This window comes from Ranitomeya variabilis, chromosome 3, assembly GCF_051348905.1.
Source record: "Ranitomeya variabilis isolate aRanVar5 chromosome 3, aRanVar5.hap1, whole genome shotgun sequence".
Lineage (NCBI taxonomy): Eukaryota > Metazoa > Chordata > Amphibia > Anura > Dendrobatidae > Ranitomeya > Ranitomeya variabilis.
In genome coordinates this window covers 221,144,215-221,160,572 of record NC_135234.1, presented here as the reverse complement: position 1 = coordinate 221,160,572, position 16,358 = coordinate 221,144,215, and the positions used below count along the sequence as shown (strand labels likewise).

Here is a 16,358-nt window from a genome sequence, read left to right as displayed (position 1 = left end):
GCCGGCCGAGGGCTTACTAGTAGGCCCCGTTGTGGCACCCCCTCTCCCTGGGACCCATAGACTTCAGCGCCTGTTGCCATGGGAGGAGCCCACAGGTATGGAACACCGCCTGAAAGCCCCGCTTCGACCCACTGCTCTGCTGTGTGAAGTCCGTGCAGAGCGCACAGTGTGTCGCTGGGTGAACCCAGGATCTAACCTTATGGGGTTCCCCGGGGTGAAGACCCAAGAGGTGGAAATGGTACAGGCCCTAAGCTGGGAGGAATACCGGGTCCAGTTAGAACAACAGTGGAAAGAGGAGGAGAAAACATACCAGGCCGGGCTATAGGCCCACCATCAAAAAGACTTGGCGGTCAAGGACCGGGCCCGCAAGGATCCCACCGCTCAGCAGACCCCGCGCAGGCAAGGCACCGTCATTGATTTTAAGCTCCGTGGAGGCTGGGGCTTTATAAAAGAACCGGGTCTATATGCCGAAGTTTTTGTTAACCGGCAGGATGTAGAGTCGCATCTTAGAGAGGGCCACCCAGGCCGGGATCTTTACCCAGGGGATGATGTCATTTACACCCGGCACCTTGGGGAGAAGGGGTGGTTTGCTCTGAACGTCCACAAGAGGCACAGCCCCGTGACCCCCTTGCCTAGGGTGTCTGAAAAGTTGTCCCCCGTGGCCAAGGTGCCCCCTTGTGGCCGGCCCATGATTACCACTGAGACCACCGTGGTCACCCCAACAGGCACAATTGTGAAGACCACGACTTGCCGCGTTATGACCTCCACCGCTGTCGTGGCCACGCAGGCACCTCCTCAGGTGACCAGCGTGTCTACTGCCCAAGGACTGAAGACTGTGGGTACGCAGACCCCCAGATGGGACAACAGACCCCCTTATGCAGTACCGGGCGGCTCTCAATACCCAAAGGGGTTGCCTCCGCCGGTGCTGCCTCCTGAGTGGTTTGAATAAGCAAGAATGCTTTAATAATTGTACATAGTTCTTCTAACTGTTTGTTTCTTGTTATGTTGCTATTAAACCCGTATAGGGTTAACTTTTAAAGGGATCCCTTTGTTGACCCGGGATCCCTATTACTTTTTGGTTGTTTTTCCACTTTTTGTTTCCTGTTGAAAAGAACTGCCGCAATCATGAACAGTGCATGATACAAACTTTTTGTACATAGTTTGCACCTTATTAAAGGTGCTCCCTACTGGTTTTACTTCAAAAAGGACTCTTTGTGAAGATACCACACTGGAACCTTTGCTGAGTACGGACTGGTAGCTTGAGAAAACATGCTACCTCATAGAGACTTGGTCCCCTCTTAAAGGGGACGTTCATGTGTTGCACTTAAGAGAATAGTATTGCTTTAAGACTGAGAGATAGCAATAATGTTTTGATAGAGAGAACGTGATGATAATGTTTGTGTGAGAAAGTTATATGTATCCAATTAGTTAATTGTAAAGGAATGCTGATGATGTTTCCTGAAAGGAAGTGAAAGCTAGAAGAAGATTTAATGTTCTATAGGAAATGGTTGATAATGTTGAAAGATAATGAGGATAGAAGGTGAACCCTGAGTCCTCCTAGGAGCCATGTAGAGATGGCTCGGTGCTCTTAAACTGAAAGTAATGTTATGTTCTATACTGTGTATAGTAGTTGAAAAGACAGAAGGCTCGGGCTGAAAGGAGCGGTCCTGTAAGAAGGGAGAGGCAGTAGGTCTGATGCCGTTAGGACAGGCGGTCCTGCAGATTTAAAGAAGGAGAATGCAAAAGTTAAATTGCCTTATATAATGTGATTATAAGAAGGTCTTTAGCGGATTCAGAGTGTACATCCTTAAAGGCGATGTTAAATTATTGTTCAAAAGTTTGTACTAGTAGAATACCCGGTTGGGTAAGAAAAGTTATTTATAGCATGTTGCTATGATCTTTAACCATGTTTTGTAACGTTCAAGTGTCCTCACCTCCCATAAAGGGAAACCTGTTTAAATATGCTTACTGTTATTGCACTCACAAAAATTGTATGTCTTTTTGCTAACCTGTATTGTTGTTTTCTTCTCAGTCCCGGAGTACTGTGTTTAAGCAGGGGGGAGTGCAGCACCCCAGAGTCCTGGTCGTTGCAGTACTGTGGCTCCGCCACTAAGGGGAGCTATGGTACGTCTGATGGCACTGAAGGAGTTCATCTGATCAGGTATCACAGACACCAATACATTTCACAGTCGGGCCTCCGGGGGGAGCTAAGGGTTCTATTCATTAGGCCACTCCCCACCATAGTGGGTAAACTGGGGGTCAGGCAGGAAGTTAGAGGAGAAAGCTGACTGGGTTGGAACCAGGCAACACCTTGTGGCAGAGGGTGTTGTGGGGGAAGATACAGTAGGGTCTCTGTCAGGGGTGGGATCCTGACAGAGGCTTGGCAACTTGAACGAACGTAACGGGACCGTGCCTGCTCAGGATAGCGGCGGTGCCCAAGGAAGGATTAGAAGCGAGATAGATTGTGCTGAGTGAGAAACGAGATCAAAGTAAGGGGAGAAACACCAGTAGGAGTCGTGCTGTAAGACCGAGGCAACATCCTACTGAGGCGCACTACCGGTGGCCGGAACGCCGAGAGAGTATTATAACATCCAGCTTCAAGCAATACTCTAAACAGCGGCAGGACAGTCAGTCTAAGGCGGGCTGTCTCACTTAAATCACCTATGCAGTCTTGGGGGGCAACTTGTGGAGAGGGGCGACTCTAGGGTCCCGGAAGAGCTCCGAGCCTACCCGTCAAACGGGTGCCGTCCCAACCAGAACATCAGGGAGGGACGGAGGATTAGCAGAACATCATCTAATCGAGTTGTGAGGGAACTTAAGAAACAGACACAACCGTTGTGGGGACTTTCTGTAAGCACAGCAGGGAAGGACCACAACACATAGCGCTAGAAGGAAGGCACAGATTTCCACCTGTGAAGAGAACTCTGGAGGTGCCATTGGACCGACCGGACTTGCGCAGCCTGGTGAACCGTATTCTGGACTGAGGACCCAGAGATCTTCAGTAAAGAGGTAAAGAGACTGCAACCTGGTGTCCTCGTTATTTACTGCACTGCACCACTATCATCATCTATCCACATCTTTCACTGTGCGCCCCTCGGCAGGGTCACGGACCGGGGCCTAGCCACCGTGACAACCCCAGAGCAGAGACTCAGAGGCCCGGTACCGGGTACCCCTCGGCCCTGCGGCAGTGGGGGCGCTACAGAAGACTATCAGAAGTGCAGTATGGTATATGGAGGACTATGGGGAGTGCATTATTCTATATGGACTGTGGGCAGTGCAGTATACTGGCAGCACGCATAGGTCTTTTTTTAAAAGACTTGTAGGAATAAATGTTAGCACAGCCAAACTTGGAGGTGCCACACAGTAGGTTCCCAAACCTTATAGCTAAGTATCAAATACTGGGCACACTCAGGGATTTTTGTCTTGCAGTGGATACTGCGACATATGATATGTAGCGCCCCCACGTTAAGTGCAATGGGGTACTCGGTACCGGGTCCTTCTCAGTTCAGGAGATGTCACGGTGGCCTGACCCGGTCCGTGGCCCTTTGAGGGACGTCCAATGAAAAGGAAAGTTTGTATGATGTTCGTGATGCCACCTGTGGTATTCGGTCAGGGTGACCGACGCTGCTTAGGGGCCCGCTGGGGTGGTGTTATGGCAGCTAGATGGTATACCTTCCCACAGGTGAAGTGTATCCCCAGCGCTTCCCAGAAATGTAGATAGTGATGGTGTAAGGTGCGGTAAATAACGAGGACACATGGTTTCAGTTTCTTTACCTTTTACTGAAGGCTTCAGTGTCCACAGTCCTGGGCACCGGATCACAGGGTAGGCAGAGTCCGGCTGGTCTGAAGGCAAATCCAGAGTCTCCTTATCCAGGTGGAATGCAATAGCCTTCCTATGGGCACAGTAACACAGTAGGTCCTCACTTGCTTAAGCTCTAATGAAGTCCTCACTGTTATTACTCTTCTCTCTCTGTTCCCCGTGGTCGGATAGAACAAAACCCGTATGACTAATGGCCTGAGGCTTGTTTATAGGGACCCTAGAGACGCCCCGACCCCCACAAGTTACTTGTTGCTATGCCTTCGTTTCTCACTCACTACAACACGCTTCCTTTCAATGTCTCTTTCTTTGGATGCTGCCGCATGTGGGGCAGGCGCAGCTCTGTGGACCCTCATCTTCCACAGACCGCAGTCTGGATCTGGCTGGAACCCACTCCAGCCAGCTCGGTCTGGAGACCTTTCTCTCTCAGTCTCCAGCCAGGAACTTTCTGACTAACTTTCCCTCCAACTACCAGTTTTACCTAACTGTGAGGAGTGGCCTAATAGATAGAACCTTTGCTCCCCCTGGTGGCTGGAGTGTGAAGTGTGTGGTGTGTTTGTGATACCTGGACAGAAGATCTCCTTTATTGCCTCCAGACGTAATATTGCTCCCTCGGGTGGAGGAACAACATTACTGCAGCAACCAGGACTCTGGGGCGCTGCAGATACTCCACACAGACCTAGTTTGGGTCACAGTATACCTGATTGCAGGTCACTGACCACCTACACTCTGGGCTACACTCTTTAGCTGATCTTTGGCTACTGTTTGTGTTCTACTCACACTAGCATCTAAAAATTAACCCTAGTACACTGATGAAGGTCTATCACGACCGAAACATTTGTAACTAGAGGCTACTGTATGTATTAAATTTTGATTTTTGCACCAAAAATCCCTGAGTGTGCCCGGTGTTTGATACTTTTTTGAAAAGACAACCTCTGGATGTGAATCTGAGCATGTGTACTCAACTTCTTTGGTTGACCATGGTGAGGCTTTTTCTGAGTGGAAGAGGAAACCTAAGAATAGATAGACCACAGGCCTCAATATCAAAAGAACCACAAAGAAAAATAGACCCTTAAAAATTAACTTTTATTATACAATTAAAAGTGTACTACTCAAATACTGTTCTAAAAATAATATTCAAGAAGGTGTAACCAATACGGGCAAATCAGGGTTTAGTCACAAATGAACCAAAGTCCAAATAAATAATTACAAGTGCTATTCATTCCCTAGAAATCCCTGGTGATCACCCTGCCTGACAGTGGAGGCTGACACCCTAATGTTGGCGATATGGCACCTCCGCTCCATGTTAGTAGCCTTGAAAGCCCTATACTATAATAAAAAGCACAAACAGTGGAATAAAGCAATTATCGCAAAACAGTGTATATGACTTTAATAAGAAATAGAAAAAAAGATTTTCAGCAGAAAAATAGGAAGCTGTTCAAAAATGTAAATGTCTATCTATATCCAAGGCTCTTCTTCAAGGTAAATGCATTCATGCAAAGCAATGAAACAATTCAGATGTAAAGAGGAATTGTAGATATAGAGTCTTCAAAATAGCCTCAATATTAAGTAGATAAAGTCATACACATTCAATAAGACATCAATTCAGATGCATATAAATTCATCCCATAATGCTGAGAATAAGCAAAATAAACTATGCAAAAAGATGAATGCCAGGGTATAGCTCATATCGGTTACTCATTCAGAGTGTACACATGGTTCAATGTGAAGTAGTGCACCCAAATCTAATGCATGTCACAAATATATCCCTTGTATCATACTCAATATTCAACCCGACCAGCAAGACCATGTATTGCCCCCTCTAACATCAATGACAGTTTAAAGTCTGTTGTGGTAGTTGTGGATGAGGTTCTTTATTTTCTCAGATGCTAAAGCTGTCCACTCTTCTTGGCAAAAAGCCTCCAGTTCCTTTAAATTCCTGGGCTGTCTAGCATGAACTGCGTGCTTGAGATCTCCCCAGAGTGGCTCAATGATATTGAGGTTAGAAGACTGAGATGGCCACTCCAGGACCTTCACTTTGTACTGCTGTAGCCAATGACAGGTCAATTTAGCCTTGTGTTTTGGTCGTTGTCATGTTGGAACGTCCAAGTACGTCCTATGCGCAGCTTCAGGGCTGATGAGTTCAAATTTTCCAACAGTATTTGCTGATTACATGCTCCATTCATCTTTCCTTCAACTTTGACCAAGTTTCTTGTGCCTTTGTAGCTCACACATCCCCAAAACCTTTCATCGTAGGCCTTGTTGACCTCTCTCCAAATGTAATGTTTATAGTTGTGGCCAAAAAGTTCAATTTTGGTCTCATCACTCCAAATTACCTTGTTCCAGAAGTTTTGAGGCTCGTCCTGTTTTCCGTATTGTAGGCGAGATATTTTGTAGCATTTGAGCAGTAATGGCTTTATTCTGGCGACTTGACCATGCAGCCCATTTTTCATCAAATGCCTCCTTATTGTGCATCTTGAAACAGCCACGCCGCTAGTTTTCAGAGAGCCTGTATTTCAGCTGATGTTATTTGTGGGTTTTTCTTTGCAGCCCGAACAATTTTCCTGGCAGTTGTGAACAACATTTTTGTTGGTCTACCTAACCGTGGTTTTGTTTTTACAGAGCCCCTGATTTTCCATTTGTTAATCACAGTTTGAAAGCTGCAGACTGGCATTATCAGTTCCTTGGCTATCTTTCTGTATCCCTTTCCTGTTTTATACAGTTCAACTACCTTTTCCCATAGATCCGTTGACAATTCTTTACTTTCCCCATGATTCACAATCCAGAAACGTCAGTGACTGGATGAAAGATGCAAGAGTCTGACTGGATCCCAGAAACTCACTCAGCTTTTGTGCGCACACTGATTACAAGCAAACAGGTCACAGGTGATGATGTTACCTTTAGCAGCCATTGAAACCCATTTGTGTCAACTTCTGTACATGTTATCAGGTTTTTGCTGTTAGAGTATGACTGGCAAGTGTGAGGACTCTTGACGTGGGTTGCCAGCTTACGTATTGTGGCCATAATATTAACTAATACCTTACATATTTTGATATGTTTTTGTGCACTTTATTTATTTTTACTTTTTGGGGTGCAGTTGGGCCCAGATGGCTTTGTATACTGTGGCCTCTGTTCACACAGGACACATTATATTTAGCACTGGGCAGCCCGCCAAAGGGCGTTATTAATAGGCTATGATCCAGATGCTTTGCATTCTCTGTGTGAACACTGCTGCAGATTATTTGTTTGTACTGGTGTGCCAAGCAGCCAATCCCTGATTGTAGGCTGACTGTCTCATTGGTATTACCACATCTGTGTAGTTGCCATCTTTACTTGGGTCCGCTGCACCATGACAGTGCATTTGATTCTAGGCCTAGATAGGTAAGCACCTTTGTCTGTTTTTTTGTGTTTTGTAGAATAGTGGAGGTTTTTTCCTCTTTTTCCTCCTTTTGTGGTTTTTGCTGTTAGAGTAGGACTGGCAAGTGTGAGGACCCTTGACGTGGGTTGCCAGCTTACGTATTGTGGCCATAATATTAACTAATACCTTACATATTTTGATATGTTTTTGTACACTTTATTTATTTTTACTTTTTGGGGTGCAGTTGGGCCCAGATGGCTTTGTATACTGTGTGTCAAAGCAGGGTGTGATTATTACCTAAAAATTAACTTTTAATATATATAATTCTTAAAATGGCATAAATAACCAACAAGGAAGAAAACACACATAAAGGACTCACAAAAATTCACATTCATGGGAATGTAAAGCCACAATATCCCCGAGATTTTAAAAGCCACAAGTCAATATGCCAATCTCTTAGGGGAAAAAAAAATTCTCATCACATGAGGATCATAAAACAATCACAGACCGCATGTCCCATATCACAGATATCCTTTCTGGGTTAATTGCAGTAACAGTGATTGACATATAAGCTGGAACAATCTCACCTCTGGACTTCCTTTCTCTGGTATGGTTAAGACCGTTTAATATTGGCGCGGCATCCGGGAGGGGGGGCATATTCTGGCCACACACAAACCCACACTGCCAAAAGTTTACTTAACCCCAAAATAAACAATACATTTCCCTACACGTTTCGTTTCATTTACTCATCAGGGGAAATTTTTATGTCCTGTCCCTCCAACTCTGTGGGGGACACTAAACGCGGGGGTAAAGAGGCAATCTCTGAGAGGCAGCGCTCACTGCTGTTAAATAGCCCGCCGAGCTCTTACCCAGGATCCCGGGCTGACATCATATCCTGAGTGCCCAGCGTGTAACGCATCGCTGGACCGCACGCGTCACTTCCGGTGACGCGTGTGAATTTATTTCCATAGCAACGCGCCACAAGACCGTACCTTTTATTTCAGGTCAGAGCGTCCCCGTTGCTAAGTGACTTCTGGAGTCCAGGTACAGCGCCAAGTGTGCCAAGTGGCCAATCCCTGATTGTAGGCTGACTGTCTCATTGGTATTACCACACCTGTGTAGTTGCCATCTTTACTTGGGCCCGCTGCACCATGACAGTGCATTTGATTCAAGGCCTAGACAGGTAAGCACCTTTGCACATCACAAAATCCCCTTAGTATGTAAAGGCACATAAAACTGACTATGGTACAAATCACACACAAGAAAAACCAGTATACTGTGCTATATTAAAAGAAGTATCTTTATTAAACAAAACTACAAAATCCTGTAGCCAAAATTTCTAGTTCATATTTGTCTAAATACCAGCAGGTATAATATAGGTCACTACTTGATAAGTATAGGAAAATACATCAACGCCTATTTGATCTACCATTCATGTAAAAAAGTGCTCAGTGCTATTCACAATTACAGCCCCAGGTGGCGTCCTAATATAATAGACACCCAAATCACTGTGGGATCAGTAAAAGCATGTTAAATCAGACACTTACATGGCAAGGTGGTCTAATCGGCGTGGTTTTCCACGAGCCTCCTGACGAAGGGACGAAACGCGCGTTGGGGCGCTCTGGAAAACCATGCCGATTAGACCACCTTGCCATGTAAGTGTCTGATTTAACATGCTTTTACTGATCCCACAGTGATTTGGGTGTCTATTATATTAGGACGCCACCTGGGGCTGTAATTGTGAATAGCACTGAGCACTTTTTTACATGAATGGTAGATCAAATAGGCGTTGATGTATTTTCCTATACTTATCAAGTAGTGACCTATATTATACCTGCTGGTATTTAGACAAATATGAACTAGAAATTTTGGCTACAGGATTTTGTAGTTTTGTTTAATAAAGATACTTCTTTTAATATAGCACAGTATACTGTTTTTTCTTGTGTGAGGTAAGCACCTTTGCCTGTTTCTCGTGTGTTTTCTACAATAGTGGAGGTTTTTTTCCTCTTTTTCCTCCTTTTGTGACATTTGTATTTGTGACATGTAGAGGAAATTATACAGGGAATTTTAAATATTTTAAAAATACAAATCTGAAAATTGTGACATGCATTTTGTATTCAGCCCCCTGTAGTCTGATACTCTTAAGTAAAACCCTGAGTGTCCAACTGCCTCCAGAAGGCACATGATTAGTAAATTGAGTCCCCCTGTGTGTAATTTATTCTCAGTATAACTACTAGTGTTCTGTAAAGACCTTAGAGGTTTGTTTGAGAACAATAGGAATCAAACTGCAACATGGAGATCAATGAGTAAACCAGAGGTCAGGGATAAAGTTGTGGAGAAGAGTAAAGCAGTGTTAGGTTATAAAGAAAAATAGCCCAAGCTGTGAACATCTCACTGAACACTGTTCAATCCATCATCCAAAATTGGAAGGAGTATGGCACAACTGCAAACCCACCAAGAAACAGCCAAGACGGCTGTGGACACTCTGGAGGAGCTGCAGCGATCCACATCTCAGTTGAGAGAATCTGTCCACAGAAGAACTATTGAAGAAAAAAATGTGTGGTCAAGCGGAGCGCTGGGCATACAGAAAGGGGCAAAAAGTTATTAAAATGTACAGACCTTTAATAAAAATGCTGAACATACAACGCATATCGGCGGCTGAATGCTGCCTTCATCAGGTGCGGAAAAACATTACAAGCAGGTGGCTTATATATAACAAATGAACAGGAAGTGATCTGAAACTCATTTACCTACTCTTTTACCTACACTCCGCTGTGAGTTGCGGATGGAGCAGCACAGTCATCACCACTAGGAGACCTGCAGGACCTGTGGTCATGTGGCCCAGTCGCATGTCAGCTTAGATTCCACGCCCCACAGCTTGACGGCCGGCTTCTCACGGCAGGCTTCTTCCAAGGTTGTGCAAGGGTGCACATCCCAGATGGGTGAGTGGATCTCCGTTGTATCGGACACTTCATTTGACCATCGGGTGTAATCCTAGAAGCGCTCCCTTGTTCTGTTTTTGTTACACAGAAGAACTATTAACAGACGAGAACAGCAACAGTAGAAAAACAGCAGTTATCAAGTTATGTTTCAGAGTTAAACATATATGGCTGAAACATAATTCCAGCTTCTGGTACATGTTGCATGTGGATCGGGCAGCAAGTTTTAGCTGCCAGGCTTCTTTTATGTGTTTTACAACACTGATGTTTCAGAGAAAAACATAGTTTAATAGCCGCAGGTTTTATCCTGTTTTATTCTTATCTGTTATGTTATGTTCCTTTTTGGAAGTGCATCTGAACAGCAAGGTTGATTGCTGTTGAGGGGAGATAGAGAGAAAAAAAAAAATCTATAAATCTTCAGCACAGCGAGTGTGAGCGAGCTGAGTGTGACCTGAGCGTAAGTGTGAACGGCGGTAAGTGTGTGACTTGTGATTCAGTGACTTTGGAATCAGGGAGTTTCCAAGGGAGGAATTGCTTCTGTTTTTTTTTTTTTTTTTTTTTTATTAATACTTTGTATTTATTTTTAATTAACGTTTCTGTGTGGTGCAATCCCCATTAGGAAATGTGCTCCACAATTGTTAATGCCATCCAGTGCACATCTTGCCACATGTATGCAGTCCTTGACCAGCCGGTCGAGGGTGCATACTGCTGTGCGAGATGTGAGCACATTGTGCATTTGGAAACCCAGATACTGGATCTAAATGTGCAGCTGGCAACACTGAGATCCATAGACAATATGGAGAGGAGTCTTCTGCTCACAGAGCAGACGCTCAATGGGATAGATGAGGAGGGGGATGGTAGGATGGAGCTGCAGGACAGTGTAGCAGTTAGCTGGGTGACAGATAGAAGGCGGGGTAGAGGGAAGAGTGCCAGGGAGGCTAGTCCTGATCTGGCACACCCCAATAAGTTTGCTAAGTTGGCAGATGAGGGGGGTGCCAGTACAGGGGTAGCACTGCTGCAGCCAGGCATGTCCTCTGAAAGCCGGAGGAGTGACTGCTCCAGTAAGGAGGGAAATAGGAGAGCAGGGCAGGCCAGACAGGTGCTGGTAGTGGGGGACTCAATTATTAGGGGAACAGATAGGGCAATCTGTCACAAAGACAGGGATCGTCGGACGGTGTGCTGCCTACCTGGCGCTCGAGTCCGACACATCGCTGATCGGGTGGACAGATTACTGGGAGGGGCTGGTGAGGACCCAGTGGTCATGGTGCACATTGGCACAAATGACAAAGTTAGAGGTAGGTGGAAGGTCCTTAAAGATGATTTCAGGGAATTAGGCTGCAAGCTGAAAGCAAGGACCTCCAACGTGGTATTTTCCGAAATACTGCCTGTACCACGTGCCACGCCAGAGAGGCAACGGGAGATTAGGGAGGTTAATAAGTGGCTCAAGAATTGGTGTAGGAAGGAGGGGTTTGGGTTCCTGCAGAACTGGGCCGACTTCTCAGTTGGCTACAGGCTCTACGCTAGGGACGGGCTGCACCTCAATGGGGAAGGTGCAGCTGTGCTGGGGGAGAAAATGGTTAGAAGGTTGGAGGAGTGTTTAAACTAGGGATTGGGGGGGAGGGTACTCATTTTATAGGAGGGGAAGATAGTGCAGATAGAGACCTGGGCACAAATAAGGAAGTTGGGGGTGGCGGTGGCATGGGGGGTGGGGTTAGAACAGTTAGTAATTTAAGAAAGAATAGAGGTACAGAGAGTAACATCAAGTGCATGTATACTAATGCCAGAAGCCTCGCCAACAAAATGGATGAATTAGAACTAATGTTGTTGGAGCATAATTATGACATGGTGGGGATATCTGAAACATGGCTGGATGAGAGCCATGACTGGGCTGTTAACTTGCAGGGCTATAGCCTGTTCAGAAATGACCGTACAGATAAGAGAGGGGGAGGGGTGTGTCTATATGTAAAATCTTCCTTAAAACCCATCCTGCGTGATAATATAGGTGAATTTAATGAAAATGTAGATGCAGCGCCCCAGAGTCCTGGTCGTTGCAGTGCTGTGGCTTCGCCGCTAAGGGGAGCCATGGTACGTTCGATGGCACCGAAGGAGTTCCTCCAATCAGGTATCACAGACACCAATATGTTTCACAGCTGGGCCTCCGGGGGGAGCTAAGGGTGCTATTCATTAGGCCACTCCCCACCATAGTGGGTAAACTGGGGGTCAGGCAGGAAGTTAGAGAGAACGCTGACGGGATTGAACGGAGCAACACCCTGTGGCAGGGGGTGTTGTGAAGGGAGAGACTGTAGGGTCTCTGCCAGGGGTGGGATCCTGGCAGAGGCTTGGCATTGAAAGAACGTAACGGGTCCGCGCAGGCTCCTGGAAGCGGCGGGACTCAAGAAAGGACTAGAAGCGAGATAGATTGTGCTGAGTGAGAAATGAGATCAAGCAGAAGGAGAATACCAGCAGGGGTTGTGCTGAAAGAGGCAGCACCTTGCTGAGGCGCATTACCGGTGGCCGGAACGCCGAGGGAGTGGATTAGAATACAGCTTCAAGCCATACTCCAAACAGCGGCAGGACAGTCGGTCTCAGGCGGGCTGTCTACCACATATCACCTATGAAGTCTTGGGGGGCAATTGCGGGAGAGGGGCGACTCTAGGGTCCCGGAAGAACTCCAGGCCTACCTGACAAACGGGTGCCATTCCAACCTGAATACAGGGAAGGGGTGGATTACAGAGGAACATCAAATCGAGTTGTGAGGGAACTTAAGAAACAGACACAACCGTTGTGGGGTTACTTTCCGTGAGCACAGCAGGGAAGGACTACAACACATAGCGCTAGAAGGAAGGCACAGATTTCCACCTGAGAGGAGAACTCTGGAGGTGCCATTGGACCGGCCGGACTTGCGTAGCCTGGTGAACCGTGTTCTGGACTGAGGACTCAGAGATCTCCAGTAAAGAGGTAAAGAGACTGCAACCTGGTGTCCTCGTTATTTACCGCGACTTGCACCCCACAACCGCTACATCGCTACCATTACTACCACCTATTTCACCGGACGTCCCCCACTGACGGACAGGGCCACGGACCGGGTCTAGCCACCGTGACAACCCCGAGACTGAGAACTAGAGGCCCGGCTCCGGGTACCCCTCGGCCCTGCGGCGGTGTGGGGGCGCGCCGCAGACTTGGCGTCACGAACAGGATCTACTTAAGCCTGAAGAATCAGGTCATGTGTGCCTAGAGACTGTGATTTGTTGTGCTTGGACTGTACTTTATTACAAAGACTGTGCTGCGCCAGTTGCCGCCAAAATCCGCCGCCATTGCAGCGCTGAGGAGAGCGCAGGAAGAGAAGAGGGGCGTGAAGTGGGCGTAGGCAAGCTGGAGAGCGCGAACAGCAATGGCCGCCCAGTCTAAGTATTTCTGTGTCCTGAGGACGTGCCCGTCAACAGCTGAGGTACGCCTCCTGATCTTGGTCGGAGGGTGGAGACCATGGGGACGGGGCCGCCCACGGAAGAGACCGCGGGAAGAAAACGCGGGAGAAGCGACAAAGATGGCCGCACGAGAATCCCCGCGGAGGAGAGATGGACAGCCTAATATAGCCCGGGATACGCCGACACTGCGGAGACTGACGCTAGCGGGACCTACGATGGGCCGATCTCCCCGGCTGCCGTCGGAAGAGGGTATGGCTGCGGCCGAGTCCCGACAGATTATCGCTCACCTGGAAGCCGATGCCCGCGTGGTGGCTGGGACGGGCCAGGCCGCGGAGATCTGTTTGGCTCCCGTGTCCTCTACCTCTCCTGACTCGATCGTGGTTGGAAAGGCGTTGCCGACGCCGGGCTTGAAGATAGTGCCCGAGGATGGATATCAGCGGCGCTCGACGACTACGCGGTGGAGCTGGCCCCAGCCTGCGGAGCTGATCGACTTGACGAGCACTCCAGAGATCCCGACACCACATTGGGGTGTAGTGGTGGCTTTTAATCCCCAGTGTGGGAGGGGGGTGATCCAAGAGATTGGAGAGCCGGTGCAGGCCCACGTGGATCGGGAGGAGGTGGAACCTGGTCCCGAGAGACTCGACCGCGACCTGAAGCCGGGTGATGCGGTGATGTATAGCCGATGGAGGAGGGCTACGGGGGAAGCTGGCTGGATGGCACGGGGCGTGCAGCGGTGCGCTGCCTTCCAGGCTGCTGCTGGCGTACCGGAAGAGAGTGACCTGAAGGGGAAGACAGCAGAGCCCGGTCCCGCGGAACCACAAGAAGCTCGACCTCACCGTGCTCCGGGGGGACGCGTACGCTTACCGACCAAGAGGATCTCCCAGCGGGGGATTCTGGCACTGCTGGGACCGGAACGACGCCCTGGCTCACCAGAACGATCTGTTGGTTTGGTGAGGCCGGAGAGAAGACCCCCGGCCACATCTCAACGGTAAAGTAATATTACTGCTAAATGTACATAGTTACTGTTCTTCCAAGTTGCTGCTAGACCCGTTCAGGGTTAAAGGTGACCCCTTTGTTGACCCGGGGTCACTGTTGTTTTCCTGAAGTTTATACAAGTTTTAAAGTTACACAAACTGCAGAAATCATGGACTGTGCATGATTCGAACTTTCTTTTGTAAATAGTTTGCACCTTCTTAAAGGTGCTCCCTACTGGTTTTAGCCAAAGACACTTTGCGAAGATATTTGCCCTATTGGTTTGAGACAAAGACACTTTGTGAAGATACCTTTCCTACCGGTTCTAGTTAAAGACACTTTGCGAAGATACCATACCGGAACCTTTGCATGGACTGGTAGGCTGAGAAAACGAGCTACCTCAGAAAGACTTGGTCCCCTCTTAAAGGGGATGTGAGAAACTGAACTTGAGAGAGATACTGTTGCAGAACAGTAATGCCATAATGATGCCTTGAAAAGAAATGTAACTGTTTTACATGGTAAGTTATATGTGTTGAATTTGTTGAAATGTGAACTCTAAATAATGTTTTGCAGAAAGAAAAGATGCAGAGAGCCCGTAGGGGTAGATGTAGAGATCTGCATAGCTGAAAGTAAGGAAGTAATGATGAAGGTGAGGATAAAGGTCAACCCTGCGTCCCCATAGAAAGTTACTTTGTTACTAAGGACAGAAGGCGAACCCGTAGGGGTTAGAGAGTGAGTCCTTAAAGGAGCCGAGTAGAGCGGGCTCAGAGTTCTTTAAATGAAAGGAATGTTATGTCTATACTATGTATAGTAGCGAAAGGCAGTAGGCCCTGGCTGAACGGGGCGGTCCTGTAAAAGAAAGGAGAGGCAGTAGGTCTGGTGCCATAGGGACAGGCGGTCCTGCAGGTTCAAAGTAGGAGAATGTGAAGTTACCTTACCCTGTAATGTGATTATAGGAAGGCCTTTGGTAAACTAAGAGTGTATGTTTCTTAAAGGCAATGTTAATTTATTGTTCCAGAATTTGCACTAAGTAGAATACCCGGTTGGGTAACAGGAGTTATGCATAGCCTGTAATTTATAATGTTGACTATGTTTGTAACGTTAAAAGTGTCCTCACCTCCCATAAAGGGAAGCCTGTTCAAGTATGCTTATTGTTTTGCACTCAACAAAATTGTATGTCTTTTTGCTAATCTGTATTGTTGTTTTTCTTCCCAGTCCCGGAGTACTGTGTTTAACCAGGGGGGAGTGCAGCGCCCCAGAGTCCTGGTCGTTGCAGTGCTGTGGCTTCGCCGCTAAGGGGAGCCATGGTACGTTCGATGGCACCGAAGGAGTTCCTCCAATCAGGTATCACAGACACCAATATGTTTCACAGCTGGGCCTCCGGGGGGAGCTAAGGGTGCTATTCATTAGGCCACTCCCCACCATAGTGGGTAAACTGGGGGTCAGGCAGGAAGTTAGAGAGAACGCTGACGGGATTGAACGGAGCAACACCCTGTGGCAGGGGGTGTTGTGAAGGGAGAGACTGTAGGGTCTCTGCCAGGGGTGGGATCCTGGCAGAGGCTTGGCATTGAAAGAACGTAACGGGTCCGCGCAGGCTCCTGGAAGCGGCGGGACTCAAGAAAGGACTAGAAGCGAGATAGATTGTGCTGAGTGAGAAACGAGATCAAGCAGAAGGAGAATACCAGCAGGGGTTGTGCTGAAAGAGGCAGCACCTTGCTGAGGCGCATTACCGGTGGCCGGAACGCCGAGGGAGTGGATTAGAATACAGCTTCAAGCCATACTCCAAACAGCGGCAGGACAGTCGGTCTCAGGCGGGCTGTCTACCACATATCACCTATGAAGTCTTG

General features: G+C 47.6%; 1 long non-coding RNA gene across 1 annotated transcript in view; it reads right to left on the bottom strand.

Moving 5' to 3' along the window:
- Window positions 1–9,795: 9,795 nt before the first annotated feature.
- LOC143818092 (uncharacterized) overlaps window positions 9,796–16,358 on the bottom strand; it is a 52,005-nt gene continuing 45,442 nt past the window's right edge. The window contains exon 3 of the long non-coding RNA XR_013224303.1: window positions 9,796–10,210. This is a non-coding gene — a long non-coding RNA (uncharacterized LOC143818092). The remainder of the gene's footprint in view (window positions 10,211–16,358) is intronic.